We start from the raw sequence: 17,063 nt of genomic DNA on the forward strand, positions 1-17,063 counted from the left end.
GATAGCAAAATGGGCCTGGAGTCAGGAAGACTTAAGTTCAAATATAAACAGATATTTACTAGCTGTGTGACCCTGGGCAAGTCACTTAACTTCGGAATGCCTCAGTTTCCCAAACTCCAAAGTGGGGTTAATAATAACACCAACCTCATGGGCTTGTTCTAAGGATCAAATAGGATATTATTTGTAAATCACTTTGCACCATGCCTGGAATAAACTAGGCATTTAACAATTGCGTATTCCCTTGTTCCCATCCATTCATAATCTGATCTTACACACATGCCTTTTCAGTCTTCTTATATCTCTACTGACCCCCTTCCCATCATGTTTTACAACTCAGTAATACTGGGCTTTTTGCTACTTCTTGTAAAGAACATGTGATTTAACACCAGATATTTTTACTGTATATGTACCACATGCCTAGAATGGCTTCCCATTTCATTTTTTTTTTTTTACTTCTAGGTTTCCTGACCTCTTTCAAGTCCTAGGTAAAACTCCACCTTCTGTGGGAAGCCTTAGTAGATCCACCTTAATTCTAGTCTTTTTCCTCTATTAATTGTCTTCAATTTATGGTGTCCATATCTTTTTTTTGTAAATGTTTGTACGTTGTCTCCCCCATTAAACTATGAACTCCTCAAAAGCAAGGATTGTCATTTGATTTGTGTTCTTTGTATCCCTAGTTCTTAGCACAGTAACTGGCACAAAGTAAGCACTTAATAGATGCTTATTGACTTACTGGGACTAAAATTTAAGGGGCCGTGTATGAGGGTATGGCTTGACTTATTAGATCTCTTTCACCTGGTCACTGAAGTTCCCTAGGTAGTGTGCCTCTGTTCAAGAGCATTTCAATGGCAACTCATTTTTATTAGCAAATGTTAGGGAAATCATTCGGGGATTGATGTAGCAACAATCTTGCTAGCAGCTTTTTTGAGTGTGAAAGACCACCAACAAGAGCACATAGAAGGCTGCTAGCACAGATTCTTTGATCTGCTTTTCTAAGGAAAGTGACTTTAAGGGGTTAACAATCTCAGTTTAATTAAACATACATATATCATTCACTTAGTTCGGGGGGAAAAGATCAGCCCCCTGAACTTCAGGGCAAATACAAACAAAAATTACAAGTATACATTATAAACAGAGCAAATAACACAAACCAGTCTATCCATAGCAATACCCAGTTACCCAACAAGCACTAACATCTGTCTGGGTTATCAAAGCTGGGCTTGCCCAGAGTCTTGTCGCTCTTTCAGTGAGTATGCCCCCAAAAGTGAAACTCTAACCTTCCAATACATATACTTTGCTCAGGGCCCTGAGGGCTGGGACCAACTATTTAGGGTGTGGAAAATCACTAATACCAGGGTGTGGGAAAGCTCTCCAATCACTAGTACCACACCATATACATATCAATGACTACTGATTTCCTTAGTGCAGAGAAACCCTCCAAGACAAAAAAGATCCCACTTTAGGTGCCCCATTGAAACAAAGGCCAGACTCATTAAAGGCACTTGATAGTCTTAGCATACCAAAAGAGAAGAACAGCAAAAAGTCCTTCCCATATTACCATTACAAATGACTAATCATAGTAATACATGAATATAATGGTATCATATTATGCCATAAGAAATATGACCAATGTAGAGAAGCATGGGAAGACTTCAATTAACTGATACAGAGTGAAATGAGGAAGACCAGAACAATTTATGTGCATACAATAATATAAAGGAAAAAAAAGACTATGGAACCTTTCAGATCTCTGATTAGAAATATAAACAATAGTGATTTTTTAAAAAAAATGATAATAAAACATTTCTTCCACTTCTTGACAGCTTCTTGACAAATCCAGAGATTTGACATCAAAGAAAATATTTGTTTTCAATCATCCAGGGGAAAAATAATTATTGAACAACCAAAGTCTAGGATCAAGAAAGACCTAGTATCTTCTACTGTAAATGAGAGGAAATATCAATGGTATATTCCTAAAATCAAATATATGGCCTTACAATCAAGAATTACTTACCCAACAAATTTGGTTATGATCCAGTAGGAAAAAAAATAAATGGAATATTAATTGGATATGTCTTCTAAAATTCCTGATGAAATACAAGAGATAAATAGAAATTTTGAAATAAAAAAACAACAACAAAAACATGGAAGGCATACATTTATTAGATCTGTTGTAAGTACCTGCACGATGATTAATGGCTAGCATTCTAAAATGAAGAGAATATGTTTTCCTTCAGAAATTTAATTTTTCAAAGTGTTTTGAGGCAGTTAATTAAGAAAGAAAGAAGGTCTTAGGGGTTGAATAGGTTTTTCTCCAATAGTTTCAAGAGAAGAGAGGGTAAAAGTAATATACTAGTATAGAAAAGAAGTCAGTAAAATGTGCTATTTTTCATAATTAGAGGAAGAGGGAGAACAGGTATCAGATGAATCCCAGTCCTATCTGAAACAGAAACAGGAAGGTTGAAAACACACAAACAGTTAGTTTGGAATGTCAGACTAAATCCAGAAACAAGTAGGGATAGAGGATGAGTTAAGGGACTAGAGAGGAAATTGCTGAAAGGAATATGAAATTTATGGAGTACAATGTGTGTGTGAGAGAGAGAGTGGAGAAAGAAATATTTTAAAAAATCCCTAGAATCTAAGTGGGTGTCCATCAATTGGGGCAACAAATTATGGTATATAAATGTAATATTATTGTGTCCTAAGAAATGAGATGAATTTCAATACATATAGTATTTAGAAGTATAAATAGATGTTAAATGAAGTGAATAGAACCAGAGAGACATCGTTGACACTAACAATGCTATAAAGAAAAAAAGATTTTAAAGCACTTGAGAACTCTGATCAAAGCAACAACCAAATATATCTTCAGAAGGCCTAGTGTGTAGTAATTTTCCTACTTCTTGACAGAAAGGAGACAGACTCAAGGTTCACAAGGAACTTACATTTTTGGAAGTGGACTCTTAGGGGATTTGTTTTGCTTATTTGATACAAGGGTGTGATTTATATTTTCTACTCTCGATAGAGGATTCTGGATACAAATGGTGATGATGAAAGAGAGAGAGAGAGAGGGAGAGAGAGAGAGAGAGAGAGGGAGAGAGAGAGAGAGAGAGAGAGAGAGAGAGAGAGAGAGAGAGAGAGAGAGAGAATTAAAATATTTTAAGTGAATGGAGTACAGAATGAAGTTCAGAAGGAATCAGAGAAAAGAAAGAAAGATCCAAAAGTAATTTGTTGAAGCAAATAGGGCACTTTTCTTTTTGTAAATAATTAATTGATTTATTTTAGGTATTTAATCATCACTTCCATAAGATTTTGAGTTTTGAATTTTCTCCCCCACCCTCTCATCCTCCCTCCCTAAGATGATGTGCAATCTGTTATAGGCTCTACTTGTACATTCATATTAAATGTATTTTCACATTAGTCATGATGTAAAGAAGAATTAGAACTAATGGGAGGAATCATGAGAAAGAAGAAACAAAACAAAACAACAGAAGAAAAGGATTACAAATAGTGTGCTTCCAGCTCCGTTTAGACTCCAAAGTTCTTTCTTTGGATGTGGATACCATTTTCCATCATTAGTCGTTTGGAGTAGTCTTAGATCCTTGCATTGCTAAGAAGGACTAAGTCTGTCAAGGTCAGTCATCAAACAATGTGGCTGTTACTGTGTACAGTGTTCTCCTGGTTCTGCTCATTTCACCCTGCATCAGTTTATATAAGTCTTTCCAGGTTTTTCTGAAGTCTGCCTGCTCATAATTTCTTATAGCACAATAGTATTCCATTACATTCATATAACAAAACTTCCTCAGCCATTCCACAATTGACGGATATCTGCTCAACTGCCAATTCTTTGCTACCACAAAAAGAGCTGCTATAAATATTTTTGTACATGTGGGTCCTTTTCCCATTTTTATGATCTCTTTGGGATACAGACCTAGAAATGGTAATGCTGGGTCAAAGGGTATGGGCATTTTGATTGCCCTTTGGGCATAGTTCCAAATTGCTCTCCTGAATGGTTGGATCAATTCTCAACTCTACCAATGTACTTTTCTTATTTTATTCTATTTATTTTAATACATACCAGTTTCCAGATTCTTAAGCAAACTTCTTTCTTGTATTTTTTATACTGAAATGTGTGTTGGTAATTAAATTCAATATTTTAAACTTATTTTTAAAAATTATTTTAAAAAATAATTGTCTTTGCACTAAAAGAATATTAGGGTCCTGTCTGGTACTGATTATCAATAGTGAAATTTGATAGATTTTTCTTGTTTGTAAACATTTAAATAGAATGTAATACAATACATATTCTTAAAATGTTGACTCAGTGCTCTATATATTTGAGAAATGAGGCTTGATCAGAGAAACTTGCTGTAATAATTTTCCCCCAGTTTCCTGCTTCCCTTTTAATTTTGGCAACATCAGTTTTGTTTGTGTAATTTTTTTTTAGTTTAATACAATCAAAATTATCAACTTTACATCTCATAATTCTATGTTTTGTTTAGTCATAGTTCTTTCCTTATCCACAAATCTGACTGGAACAATATTCCATCCTTCCCTAGTTTGCTTATCATATCACCATTTATGTCTAAACCATGCACCCACTTTGACCATAACTTGATATATGAGTGAGATACTGGTCCACACCTAATTTCTGCCAAGCCGCTTTCTAGTTTTCAGAGCATTTTTTTTTTACCTCAGCTAAAGAATAATAGATTCTCCTCCAGCCCCTTATTTTAACTCTGCATGATTTTCACTGTTTCAAGTGTGTTCCTTGTAAATAACATATTGTTGGATTCTGGTTTTCAATCCATTCAGCTATACATTTTTGTTTTATGGGTGAATTCATCACATCCACAGTTACGATTATTAACTGTATTTCCTTATTTATTCTCTCTCTCTCTCTCTCTCTCTCTCTCTCTCTCTCTCTCTCTCTCTCTCCTCCTCTAAAGTTTGTTTTGCCTTTGATCACTACCTCCCTGAATTCATCTTTTCTTATATCAGCCCCACTGTTGTTCTCTTATGCCCTTCTTCTTCTATTTCCCTGTAGAGCAACTTAGATTCCTATTACGAACTGGATGTATTTATTATTCTTTCTTTGAGAAAATTCCTGTGAGAGTAGGGTTTAAATATTGCCTGCCAACCTCATCTTCCCTCCATTGTAAAATCTCTTCCTTTTGAGCTTCTTTCATTTGAGATAATTAACCCATTCTTCCTCTCCCTTCCCCCTTCTCTCCGTTCCTCCCTCTTTCTCACCGAGTCACATTCTTCTCCAACCATTCTCCTTCTGCTGTAGAGCTTCAGATTTGAAAATGTTCATCCCTCCCCTGATATCTCAGCCCCTGTGAAAGAAAAGGTTGGAATCAATACTTTGAGCTTATCTATAATAGAATTGCAAGGTCTTTAACAGTGCAACCCACTGTTAGCCTGATTAGAGATAATTGGAGAGGGAAGTTCTGTTAAAAAAAAAAAAAAAACAAACTGGGGAAGGAACCTATTTTTGTGTGTTGCTCCGCTGACCAAATGCCACCCCACTCTACCTTTGGGTCAGTTCTACTACCTTGTATGTCGTCTCAGTTTTACACTAATAATCACAAATGTGTTATAGATCATCTCCAGGAGGTTCAGGCCATCTTGAATCATTTCGTCTATCTATTATGTTCATGCTCATTCTTTATCCAGAACTATATAGTTCCCAAAATTATTTTTTTCTTAGAAATAAACAAGTTTTTTTTGTTTTTGTTTTTGTTTTTTTTTGCAGAACAGGCTATGTATTTGGACTTAAGCGTTCTTGTTCTTAATACAAACTTGACTAAAGTGATTATCCATTAAGTGGGTAACTTCTCAAACTAACTTTCAAGAAATCATAGAGAAGTGGAAAGAGTGTTGGCTTAGAAGTGCTGATATTACATCTTTGAAACTGAATTTATATTCTGGCTTTACCAATTAAATCCTGTGCAATCTTGGGCAAGTCATTTAACAATTGGGCCTCAGTTTCATAGTATATGAAAGGAGAAAGTTGAATAAGATTAACTCTAAGGTTCCTTGCTTCCCTAGATCTATGATTCTACTATCCTAAGACTTTCTCCAGAGAAATGAAAGTACAATTGTATGTGGCAATGACAGAGAATAGTCAGGGCTGATCTTTAGGGGCAACTTATCCACTGTGCGGAGGGCAAGGGAGAGCTAAAGTGATTACAGCTAGGAAGGCATAGGGAAAAGAATACTGTATTTGGAGTTAAGAAGACACCATTTTGAATCTTACATCCAACATTGACTGACTAGCTGTGTGAACTCATGCAAGATACTTCGATCCTTTCAGCCTCAGTTTCCTCATCTATAAAATGGAGATAATAATAGCACCTGCCAGTGACAGTTGGTACGAGGAGTAAATGAGATATATGCAATCTCAAGTGAAAATAAACAAAGTGCTTTGCAAAAATTAAAGGCTTATATAAATGTAATTAGCTATTATTAAAGATATACATAGTGTTCTTAAAGTCTTACTGCAGTTTAAAGTTTTTTTTTTTTTCACTGCTCTTTATTTTTATTTTTATTTTTATTTTTTGGGTTTGTTCTAGTTTTCTTTTTTTTTTTTTGTTTATTTATTTTTTTTAATGCAATTTATTTATTTAACATATTTGGTTTTCAGCATTGATTTTCACAACAGTTTGGATTTCAAATTTTCTCCCCATTTCTGCCCTCCCCCCCCACTCCAAGATGGCGTATATTCTGGTTGCCCTGTTCCCCAGTCAGCCCTCCCCTCTATCACCCCCCTCCCCTCTCATCCCCTTTTCCCTTCCTTTCTTGTAGGGCAAGATAAATTTCTACGCCCCATTGCCTGTGTATCTTATTTTTTAGTTGCATACAAAAAGTTTTTTTGTTTTTGAACATCTGATTTTAAAACTTTGAGTTCCAAATTCCCTTACCTCTTCCCTTCCCACCCACCCTCCCTAAGAAGTTGAGCAATTCAACCTAGGCCACACATGTATTATTATGTATAACCCTTCCACAATATTCATGTTGTGAAAGGCTAACTACATTTTGCTCCTTCCCAACCCATCCCGCTTTATTGAATTTTCTTCCTTGACCCTGTCCCCTTTCCAAAGTGTTTGTTTTGATTACCTCCACCCCCATCTGCCCTCCACTCCATCATCCCCCTGCCTTTTATTTTTTTTTTTATCTTCCTCCCTCTTCTTTCCTGTGGGGTAAGATACCCAACTGAGTATGTATGGTATTCCCCTCAGGCCAAATCTGATGAGAGCAAGGTTCACTCATTCCCCCCTCACCTGCCCACTCCCCTCCTCTCCTAGAACTGCTTCCTCTTGCCACCTTTATGGGAGATAATCCACCCCATTCTATCTCTCCCTATCTCCCTCTCTCAGTAAGTTACTCTCTCATCCCTTAATTTCATTTTATTTCTTTTAGCTATCTTCCCTTCATCCTCAACTCACCCTGTGTCTGCTCTCTTCTTTTACATATATATATATATACACATACATACACATACATACATATACACATAGATACATGCATACATACACATTCACTTATATATATACATAAACATATATATGCATATATATATGCATATTCCCTTCAACTACCCTAATACTGAGGTCTCATGAATCATACTCATCATCTTTCCATGTAGGAATGTAAACAAAACAGTTCAACTTTAGTAAGTCCCTTGAAATTTCCATTTCTTGATTACCTTTTCATGCTTCTCTTGATTCTTGTGTTTGAAAGTCAAATTTTCTATTCAGTTCTGGTCTTTTCATTGAGAAAGCTTGAAAGTCCTCCATTTTATTGAAAGTCCATATTTTGCCTTGGAACATGATACTTAGTTTTGCTGGGTAGGTGATTCTAGGTTTTAATCCTAGCTCCATTGACCTCCGGAATATCGCATTCCAAGCCCTTCGATCTCTTAATGTAGAAGCTGCCAGATCTTGGGTTATTCTGATTGGGTTTCCACAATATTCAAATTGTTTCTTTCTGGCTGCTTGCAGTATTTTCTCCTTGATCTGGGAGCTCTGGAATTTGGCAACAATATTCCTAGGAGATTTCTTTTTGGGATCTATTTGCGGAGGCGATCGATGGATTCTTTCAATTTCTATTTTGCCCTGTGGCTCTAGAATATCAGGGCAGTTCTCCTTGATAATTTCCTGAAAGATGGTATCTAGGCTCTTTTTTTGATCATGGCTTTCAGGTAGTCCAATAATTTTTAAATTATCTCTCCTGGATCTATTTTCCAGGTCAGTGGTTTTTCCAAGGAGATATTTCACATTGTCTTCCATTTTTTCATTCCTCTGGTTCTGTTTATAATATCCTGATTTCTCATAAAGTCACTAGCTTCCACTTGCTCCAATCTAATTTTTAAAGTAGTATTTTCTTCAGTGGTCTTTTGGACCTCCTTTTCCATTTGGCTAATTCTGCCTTTCAAGGAATTCTTCTCCTCATTGGCTTTTTGGAGCTCTTTTGCCATTTGAGTTAGTCTATTTTGTAAGGTGTTGTTTTCTTCAGTGTATTTTTCAGTATTTTTTTGGGTCTCCTTTAGCAAGTCATTGACTTGTTTTTCATGGTTTTCTCGCATCCTTCTTATTTCTCTTCCCAATTTTTCCTCTACTTCTCTAACTTGCTTTTCCAAATCCTTTTGAGTTCTTCTATGGTCTGGGGCCAGTTCATGTTTTTCTTGGAGGCTTTGGTTGTAGGCTCTATGACTTTGCTGTCTTCTTTAGGCTGTATGTTTTGGTCTTCTTTGTCACCAAAGAAAGAATCCAAAGTCTGAGACTGAATCTGGGCGCGTTTTCGCGTCCTGGCCATATTCCCAACCAACTAACTTGACCCTTGAGTTTTTCAGTGGGGTATGACTGCTTGTAGATTACAGAGTTCTATGTTCTACGTTTGGGGGGGAGGTGCCAGCTCTGTCAGAGCCGCACTCCTCCTTCCCCAAGGACCCCCAGTCCAGACTGGGCTCAGATCTTCGGCAGGCTGTGCACCCCTGCTGTGATCCGCCAATTAATTCCCCCCACCAGGTGGGCCTGGAGCCGGAGGTAACAACAGCTGTAGCTGCCCCACCTCCGCTGCCCCCGGGGCTGGAAGCCGAACCGCGAACTCCTTCCACTCCCGCAGCTTTTCCCACTAACCTTCTCCGCAGTCTTTGGTGTTTGTGGGTCGAGGGGTCTGGTAACTGCTCACGTATTCAGGGCACTAGGGCCCCCTCCGCCCGGCTTCTGGACTGGATCGTCCACGCCGCTCAGGCTGGGCTCTGCTCCACTCCGTTCCCAGCTCCCAGCTCCCAGCTCCCAGCTCCCAGCTCCCAGCTCCGTGTGGAATAGAGCTCACCCAGAGACTATCCGGGCTGTCCTGGGCTGGAGCCCTGCTTCCCTCTGCTGTTCTGTGGGTTCTGCCGTTCTAGAATTGGTTCAGAGCCATTTTTATAGGTTTTTGGAGGGACTCGGGTACGGAGCTCACTCTAGTCCGTGCTTACCAGCCGCCATCTTGGCTCCGCCCCCCGCAGTTTAAAGTTTTAATAGCTTCAAACAAAAATGTATTAGGTATTTGTTGATGTTAAACCTTACCTTTTATTTTAATTTCACTACCAAGTCTCCAGTTCTTCAAAGTGAACCTATGGGAATTTTAGTCACAGTCTTTCCAGAACTTTGCAAATTACAATATTTCAAATTATGTCATTTAATATCTATTTGGAAAAATAAACTTCCTCTTGTAGCATCCCTTGACATAGCACAATTTCCTGCCTTTTGTGAAAAAAATGTGCATCATTTCAGCATCAACAATTTGGATAAGGGTTAATGTATAATAAATAGTTTATGCAAATGAACTTTATCTTTCTTATCTATGTTTAACTTATTTGTGTGATTGGACTGTTTGAATTTTTGGTTCTTGAAATAAAACATATATACTCTTAAAAAATCCTTAAAGCAGAAATCTGCACTGACTTTTGAAATGCCATGTAATTCTATGGTTATAGATATAGATATATCATTCTCTTTCACTAAATAAATACTACGGTAATATAGTAAAATAAGGACACTTCTCTGATTCTTTTATTTTATTGCCTTTTGTTTTTATTATTTCTCATTTAGACATTTTCTCTTTCCATCAAGAATCTAAGCTCCCAGAAGTCCTGGCTATGTTGTCTCTTTCTGAGTAGAACCTTCTGAAGCTAGAATAGTGTCTTGTAGGTAACACATACTTACTAAATACTTAGGGGTAATTCAAGAGAGCAAGATAGCTTGGGCTCATACATTTGGAACTAATCACCTTTCAAGATGAAGAGGACATCCTCCATCATGTAACTCACAACAACTAATGTTAATTTATGTTCATTTGGTTTCTCTCTCTCTCTCTCTCTCTCTCTCCCTTTCTTCCTGTCTTACCCTTCCTCCCTCCCTCTCTCCTTTCTTTCCTCCCTCCCTCCTTCCCTTCCTTCCTACCTTCATTCCTTCTTTCCATTCTTTCAAATGATTAGTTTCTGTAAGGGTGCCATGTAGTTCAGAAAGTTAGAACTCTCTAAGAAAAGGATGATGCCTTGTTACAGTGGAAAGAACATTAATTCTGGAGCTAAAAGACCTTGTTTCAAAACCTTCAATGCTTTTTTTTTCCTGAATGAACCATACTTTTTAATTTTTTTTTCTTTTCCCTCTCTCTTTGGAACATGGCTAATATGTAAATAAGCTTTGCATGACTTCATACGTGTAATGGATATCATAGGTCTTGTCTTTTCAGTACATAAGGGAGGGTGAAAATTTGGAACTGAAAATAAAAAGAAAATTAAAAAATAAAGAATATAACATATGGTTTATAACGTTGACATTAATTACATTAATACAGTCTTAGTCTCATCTTATTTTCTTCCTATCTTCCCACTGATGTGTATCGGGCATTCAGGAAGGACTACCACCTCTGGTGTGAGGGCTGGCTGAGCCATTTTCAAGGCTGCTCATTCATTTTCAGTGTCTACCTGTTCCTCAACTTTCATCTCTGCTTCCATGAAGCTATAGCATAAGCAGTGACCACACTCCAATAAAACCGTCTCTGGATCAGCTAACCTGGATTAAGGATAACAAATGGGACTCAAATCCATTAATGGGCTACGGGAATGTCTACCCCAAGTATAGGAAGATTCTTCCTGGTAGAATGGGCAGATAAGAGCAATTTGTTTGAAAGGGTCACATTATGGTTGAATCAGGCTCTGTAAAGGAATTAGAACTTGGTCACACATAGGAGACAACAAGGTCTTCCACTGTATTCCAAGCCATAGCCAGCCATCTTGACATTTGTCTTCCCACTGGACTCTGACAAAAAGTCTAGAAAAGAGTAAGGCTAAATACTTTGCACAATTCTGTCTTGCTTACATCCAATTCATGGACAATTCAAGACATCTCCCATACTACAAGGATGGAAATGACATCAAGTTCAGCTGCTGCACCGATGGTAAACTAACTTGAAAAAGCTACAAGCCCAGATTAAAGTGGAGGGAGAATTGATATGTGACTTTCTGTTCACAGAAGATCATGCACTCAATGTAACCTCTGAGACTGAGATGTAACAAAGTACGGATTGAGCTAGGTTGCACAGTGGGTAGAGCACAGGACTGGGAATCAAGGAAATTCATCTCTCTGATCATATATCTGGCTTCAGACACTTACTAGCTGTGTGACCCTGGGAAAGTAACTTGACTCTGTTTATCTCAGTTATTCATCTGTTAAATGAACTGGAAAAGGAAATGGCAAACTCCAGTATCTCTGCCAAGAAAATCCTAAATTTAGGGTGGAGCCAAGATAGTGGCTAGAAAGCAGGGACTTGCATAAGCTGCCCCCCAAGTCCCTCCAAAAACCTACAAAGATGGCTCTGAACAAATTCTAGAGCTTCAGAACCCACAAAATAATAGATGCAGGGCTCCAGCCCAGGAAAGCCTAGTTGGTTTCAGGGAACGTCTAGTGCACAGAGCTGGGAGCAGAGCGGAGCCCAGCTTGGGCTGTGCCAGGACCAAGCAGACTGGGGGCCAGGCAGAACAGACCCTAGTGCCCTGAATCAGTGAGCTGTGGCAGTTACCAGACTTCTCAACCCACAAAAACCAAAGACAACAGAGAAGATTAGTGGGAAAAGCTGCAGGGATAGAGTGAAAGGAGTTCACGATTTGGCCACCAACCTGGAGGCAGTGGAGGTGGTGCAGCTCTGAGGACAGAACTACAACTGCAGTTGCTTTCAGCCCCAGGCCCACCTGGTGGGAGGAATTAAGTGGTGGATCAGAGCAGGAGTGCAGAGCTTGCTTAAGATCTTAGTCATGATCTGGGTTAGTGGTTGTTGAGGAGGTGGAGCACTAGTGTGGCAGAGCTTGCTGTGTGGAAATAGCTCTGAAAACAACAGTGTAGCCCCTCAAGCTTGGGACAAAGTACTCTCTATTCTACAAGCAGTCACACCCCAACGAAAAACTCAAGGATCAAGTAGTTGGCTAGGAACATGGCCAGGCAGCAAAAACAGATTCAGATTCAGTCTCAGACATTGGAATCTTTCTTTGGTGACAAAGAAGACCAAAACATACAGCCAGAAGAAGTCAACAAAGTCAAAGAACCTACACCAAAAGCCTCCAAAAGAACATGAACTGGTCTCAGGCCATGGAAGAGCTCAAAAAGAATTTGGAAAAGCAAGTAAGAGAAGTAGAGGAAAAATTGGGAAGACAAATGAGAGTGATGTGAGAAAACTATGAAAAACAAGTCAATGACTTGCTAAAGGAGTCACAAGAATACTGAAGAAAATAACACCTTAAAAAATAGACTAACTCAAATATCAAAAGAGCTCCAAAAAGCCAATGAGGAGAAGAATGCCTTGAAAGGCAGAATGAGCCAAATGGAAAAGGAGGTCCAAAAGACCACTGAAGCAAATACTACCTTAAAAATTAGATTGGAGCAAGTAGAAGCTAGTGACTTTATGAGAAATCATGATATTATAAAACAGAAACAGGAATGAAAAAATGGAAGTCGATTTGAAATATCTTGTTGGAAAAACCACTGACATGGAGAATAGATCCAGGAGAGATAATTTTAAAATTATTGGACTACCTGAAAGCCATGATCAAAAAAAGAGCCTAGATATCATCTTTCAAGAAATTATCAAGGAGAACTGTACTCATGTCCTAGAGCCAGAGGGTAAAATAGAAATAGAAAAAATCCACTGATCACCTCCTGAAAAAGATCCCAAAAAGAAATTTCCTAGGAATACTGTTGCCAAATTCCAGAACTCCCAGATCAAGGAGAAAATACTGTAAGCAGCTAGAAAGAAACAATTTGAGTCTTGTAGAAACACAATCAGGATAATCCAAGATCTAGCAGCTTCTACATTAAGGGATTGACAGGCTTGGAATATGATATTCTGGACATCAATGGAGCTAGGATTAAAACCAAGAATCGTCTACCCAGCAAAACTGAGTATCATACTCCTAGGCAAAATATGGATTTTCAATAAAATAGAGGACTTTCAAGCTTTCTTAGTGAAAAGACTAGAGCTAAATAGAAATTTTGACTTTCAAACACAAGAATCAAGAGAAGCATGAAAAGGTAAACAAGAAAAAAATATCATAAGGGACTTATTAAAGTTGAACTGTTTTGTTTATATTCCTACATGAAAAGATGATGTGCATAATTCATGAAACCTCAGTATTAGGGTAGCTGAAGGGCACAGGGTGAGTTGAATATGAAGGGATGATATCTAAAAAAAATTAAATTAAATGATGAGAGAGGAATATGTTGAGAGAGGGAGAAAGGGAGAGATAGAATGCGGCAAAGTATCTCGCATAAAAGTGGCAAGAAAAAGCAGTTCTGTTGGGAGGGAAGAGGGGGCAGGTGAGGGGGAATGAGTGAATCTTGCTCTCATCGAATTTGACCTGAGGAGAGAATAACATACAAACTCAATTGGGTATCTTACCCCACCAGAAAGAAGGAGGAAGGAGATAAAAAAGGGGGGAAAATAGAAGGGAGGGCAGATAGGGAGAGGAGGTAATCAAAAGCAAACACTTTTGAAAAGGGACAGGGTCAAAGGAGAAAATTGAATAAAGGGGGATAGGATAGGAAGGAGCAAAATATAGTTAGTCTTTCACAACATGAGTATTGTGGAAGGGTTTTACATAATGATACATATGTGGCCTATGTTGAACTGCTTTCCTTCTTAGGGAGGGTGGGTGGGGAGGGAAGAGGGGAGAGAATTTGGAACTCAAAGTTTTAAAGGCAGATGTTCAAAAAAAGTTTTTTCATGCAAGTAGGAAATGAGATATATAGGCAATGGGGCATAAAAATCTGTCTTGCCCTATAAGAAAGTAAGGGAAAAGGGGTTGGGGGGTAGTGGGGTGACAGAAGGGAGGGTTGACTGGGGAATGGGGCAATCAGAATATATGCTGTCTTGGAGTGGGGGGAGGTAGAAATGGGGAGAAAATATGTAATTCAAACTCTTGTGAAAATTAATGCTGAAAACTAAAAATATTAAATAAATAAATAATGATTTGAAAAAAATTCTAAATTGGGTCACAAAGCATTTGACAAAAATGAAAGAACTGAATGGCAATAAATGGATCAGTTCTCTGCCATTTGTGCTAATTTTGGTCTAATCATCAACATCCAAAAATAAAAGTGAGGTTCTCCACTGGCCAACAATATACTATTTGTATGGGGAACCATTGGTTTTGACAAATGGAGATATTTTTAATGCTGTGTATTAGGTTGCTTACCTTGGCAGTATACTTTCCAGAGACATATATAGATGACGAGATTGACAGATGCATTCCCAGGGCTAGTTCAGCATTTTGAAGGCTCTGAAAGAAAGTTTGGAAGAGAAGGGGTAGTATTCTGTGTACTGAACTGAAAGTCTACAGAGTCACCATGTTGACTTCATTATTGTAAGTCTGTGGTACCTGGACAGTATACCATGCCAGGAAACTGATTGCTTCCTTTTGTATTGTCTTAGAAAGATTTTGAATATCCCCTGGCAAGATAAGATACCAGACACTGAAGTCCTCTATTAAGCTGAACTGCCCAGTATTCAAATTCTATTGAGAAGAATGCAACTCCTATGGTCTGGCCAAGTCATCTGAATGCCAAACATATATTTACCTAAATACTTTTTTACAGATACTTCACACAAGGCAAGTGCTCATATGGAGATAAGAAAACGTGGTCCAAGGACATTCTCAAGTTCTCTGTGAAGACCTTTAGTACTAATTGTGAGACATGGGAGACACCGGCCCAGGACCACAAATGTGGTGTGCCTACATCAAAGAAGGTGCTGTGCTCTATCAACAAAGCAGAATCACAATAGCACAAAGGAAATGCAAGATGGGCAAATCTAGAGACATTTCCATCCCAAATGTTCAAAAGGCCTATTTGTGCCTGACCTGTGGTAGAGCCTTCTGAGCTCTTGTTGCACTGATCAACCACAGTAGAACAAACTGTAATTTGAGCCCAACATCATGATTTCATTTGTTCCTTTTGAATATGAAGAACAGCACCTTCCCAGTCCAGGTCTCTGTCACTGAGACTTTCCTCCTCATACTTTTTTTTAATTTTTATTTTTAAACTATTCAGGGCTTCAATTGGCTGTAATTTCACTTGTGCCAGCAGCTTCATATCTCTACTATTAGGCACTCTTCCTTTCCCTACCTATCCTGTTCCAGTCCCATCATTTGGTAATTGTATTTTAATTACTAAAAATCTTTTTCCCCTTTCCTTTACTTGACTAAATAAATTAGTTTCCAAAAATTCTTTCTCTACCTAACTGCACCTTTAAATGATCTTCATTCCTGTCACACCAATGATGAGAAATCATAAATTCCTTCCTTTACCTGCTGTTACTTTTTCTAAACTACATAATTTTCATTTGAACACCCAAGGTCAGATGTGAGGTGTTTTGTACCAATGATTGTTTAATTGCGCAGAGTACCTATCCATGTCAAATTATCTATTGTATTTGACATTGTTGTCTACTTTCTCAGCTTGGACGACCTTTTTCAATGGATATTTGTAACATGGATGTATCCTGGTTCTCCTCCCATATATCTAAGTGGTTTTCTGTTCCTTTTCTTATTTATCATCTACATATCACCTCCTAATTCAGTTTCTCAAGATCCTCTTCTAGGCCCTGTTCACTTCCATTCTTTCTGCTGTGCTCAGTCTTCATTGATTTAACTATATTCATACACTGATGACTCTGAGATCTATAGATCTAGTCTCAATCTTTACTTTGAGTTATTACATCATCATCGGCCTAATGGATGTTTTAAACGTGTCCCTCACTGTGATCCTCAATTGCTTCCTCTTATCTAATCTATCCAATCAGTTTCGAAATCTTGTCATTTGTATCCTACAACATACACGATATCTAATGTATGTGTGAGAGTGCATATGCATCAATGTATGTGTATTTACCTCTATTAAATTTCTTTGTATTTCAAAGATCTTTTTCCATTCCATGTTTTTTCAAAAAGAATCTTAGATATCACTACTCTCGTTTAAAGTTCATTCCCTTTGATTTCTTTATTTCCTATAGAATTATGCTCAATTAAAAAAAAACTTTTTGCACAAACAAAGCCAATGCAACCAAGATTAGAAGGGAAGCAGAAAGATGGGAAACAATTTTTGTAGCCAGTGTCTCTAAAAGTTCTCACTTTTAAAATATATATAGAACTGAGTGGAATTTATCAGAATACAAGTCACTCCCCAATTGATAAATGGTCAAAGGATATGAATGGGCAATTTTCAGAGAAAGAAATTAAAGCTATTTATGGTAATTAAAAATGCTCTAAATCACTATTGCTTAGAGAAATACAAACCAAAACAACTCTGTGGTATCACATCACACCTATCAGATGGGCTAACATGACAAAACAGGAAAATGACAAATGTTAGAGAAGATGTGGGAAAATTGGAACACTCGTGCATTGTTAGTGGAGTTGTGAACTGATCCATCCATTCTGGAGAGCAATTTGGTACTATTCCCAAAGGGCTATGAAATTGTACATACCCTTTGACCCAGCAATATCACTTCTAGGTCTGTAT

This window comes from Trichosurus vulpecula, chromosome 9 (assembly GCF_011100635.1).
Source record: "Trichosurus vulpecula isolate mTriVul1 chromosome 9, mTriVul1.pri, whole genome shotgun sequence".
Classification (NCBI taxonomy): domain Eukaryota; kingdom Metazoa; phylum Chordata; class Mammalia; order Diprotodontia; family Phalangeridae; genus Trichosurus; species Trichosurus vulpecula.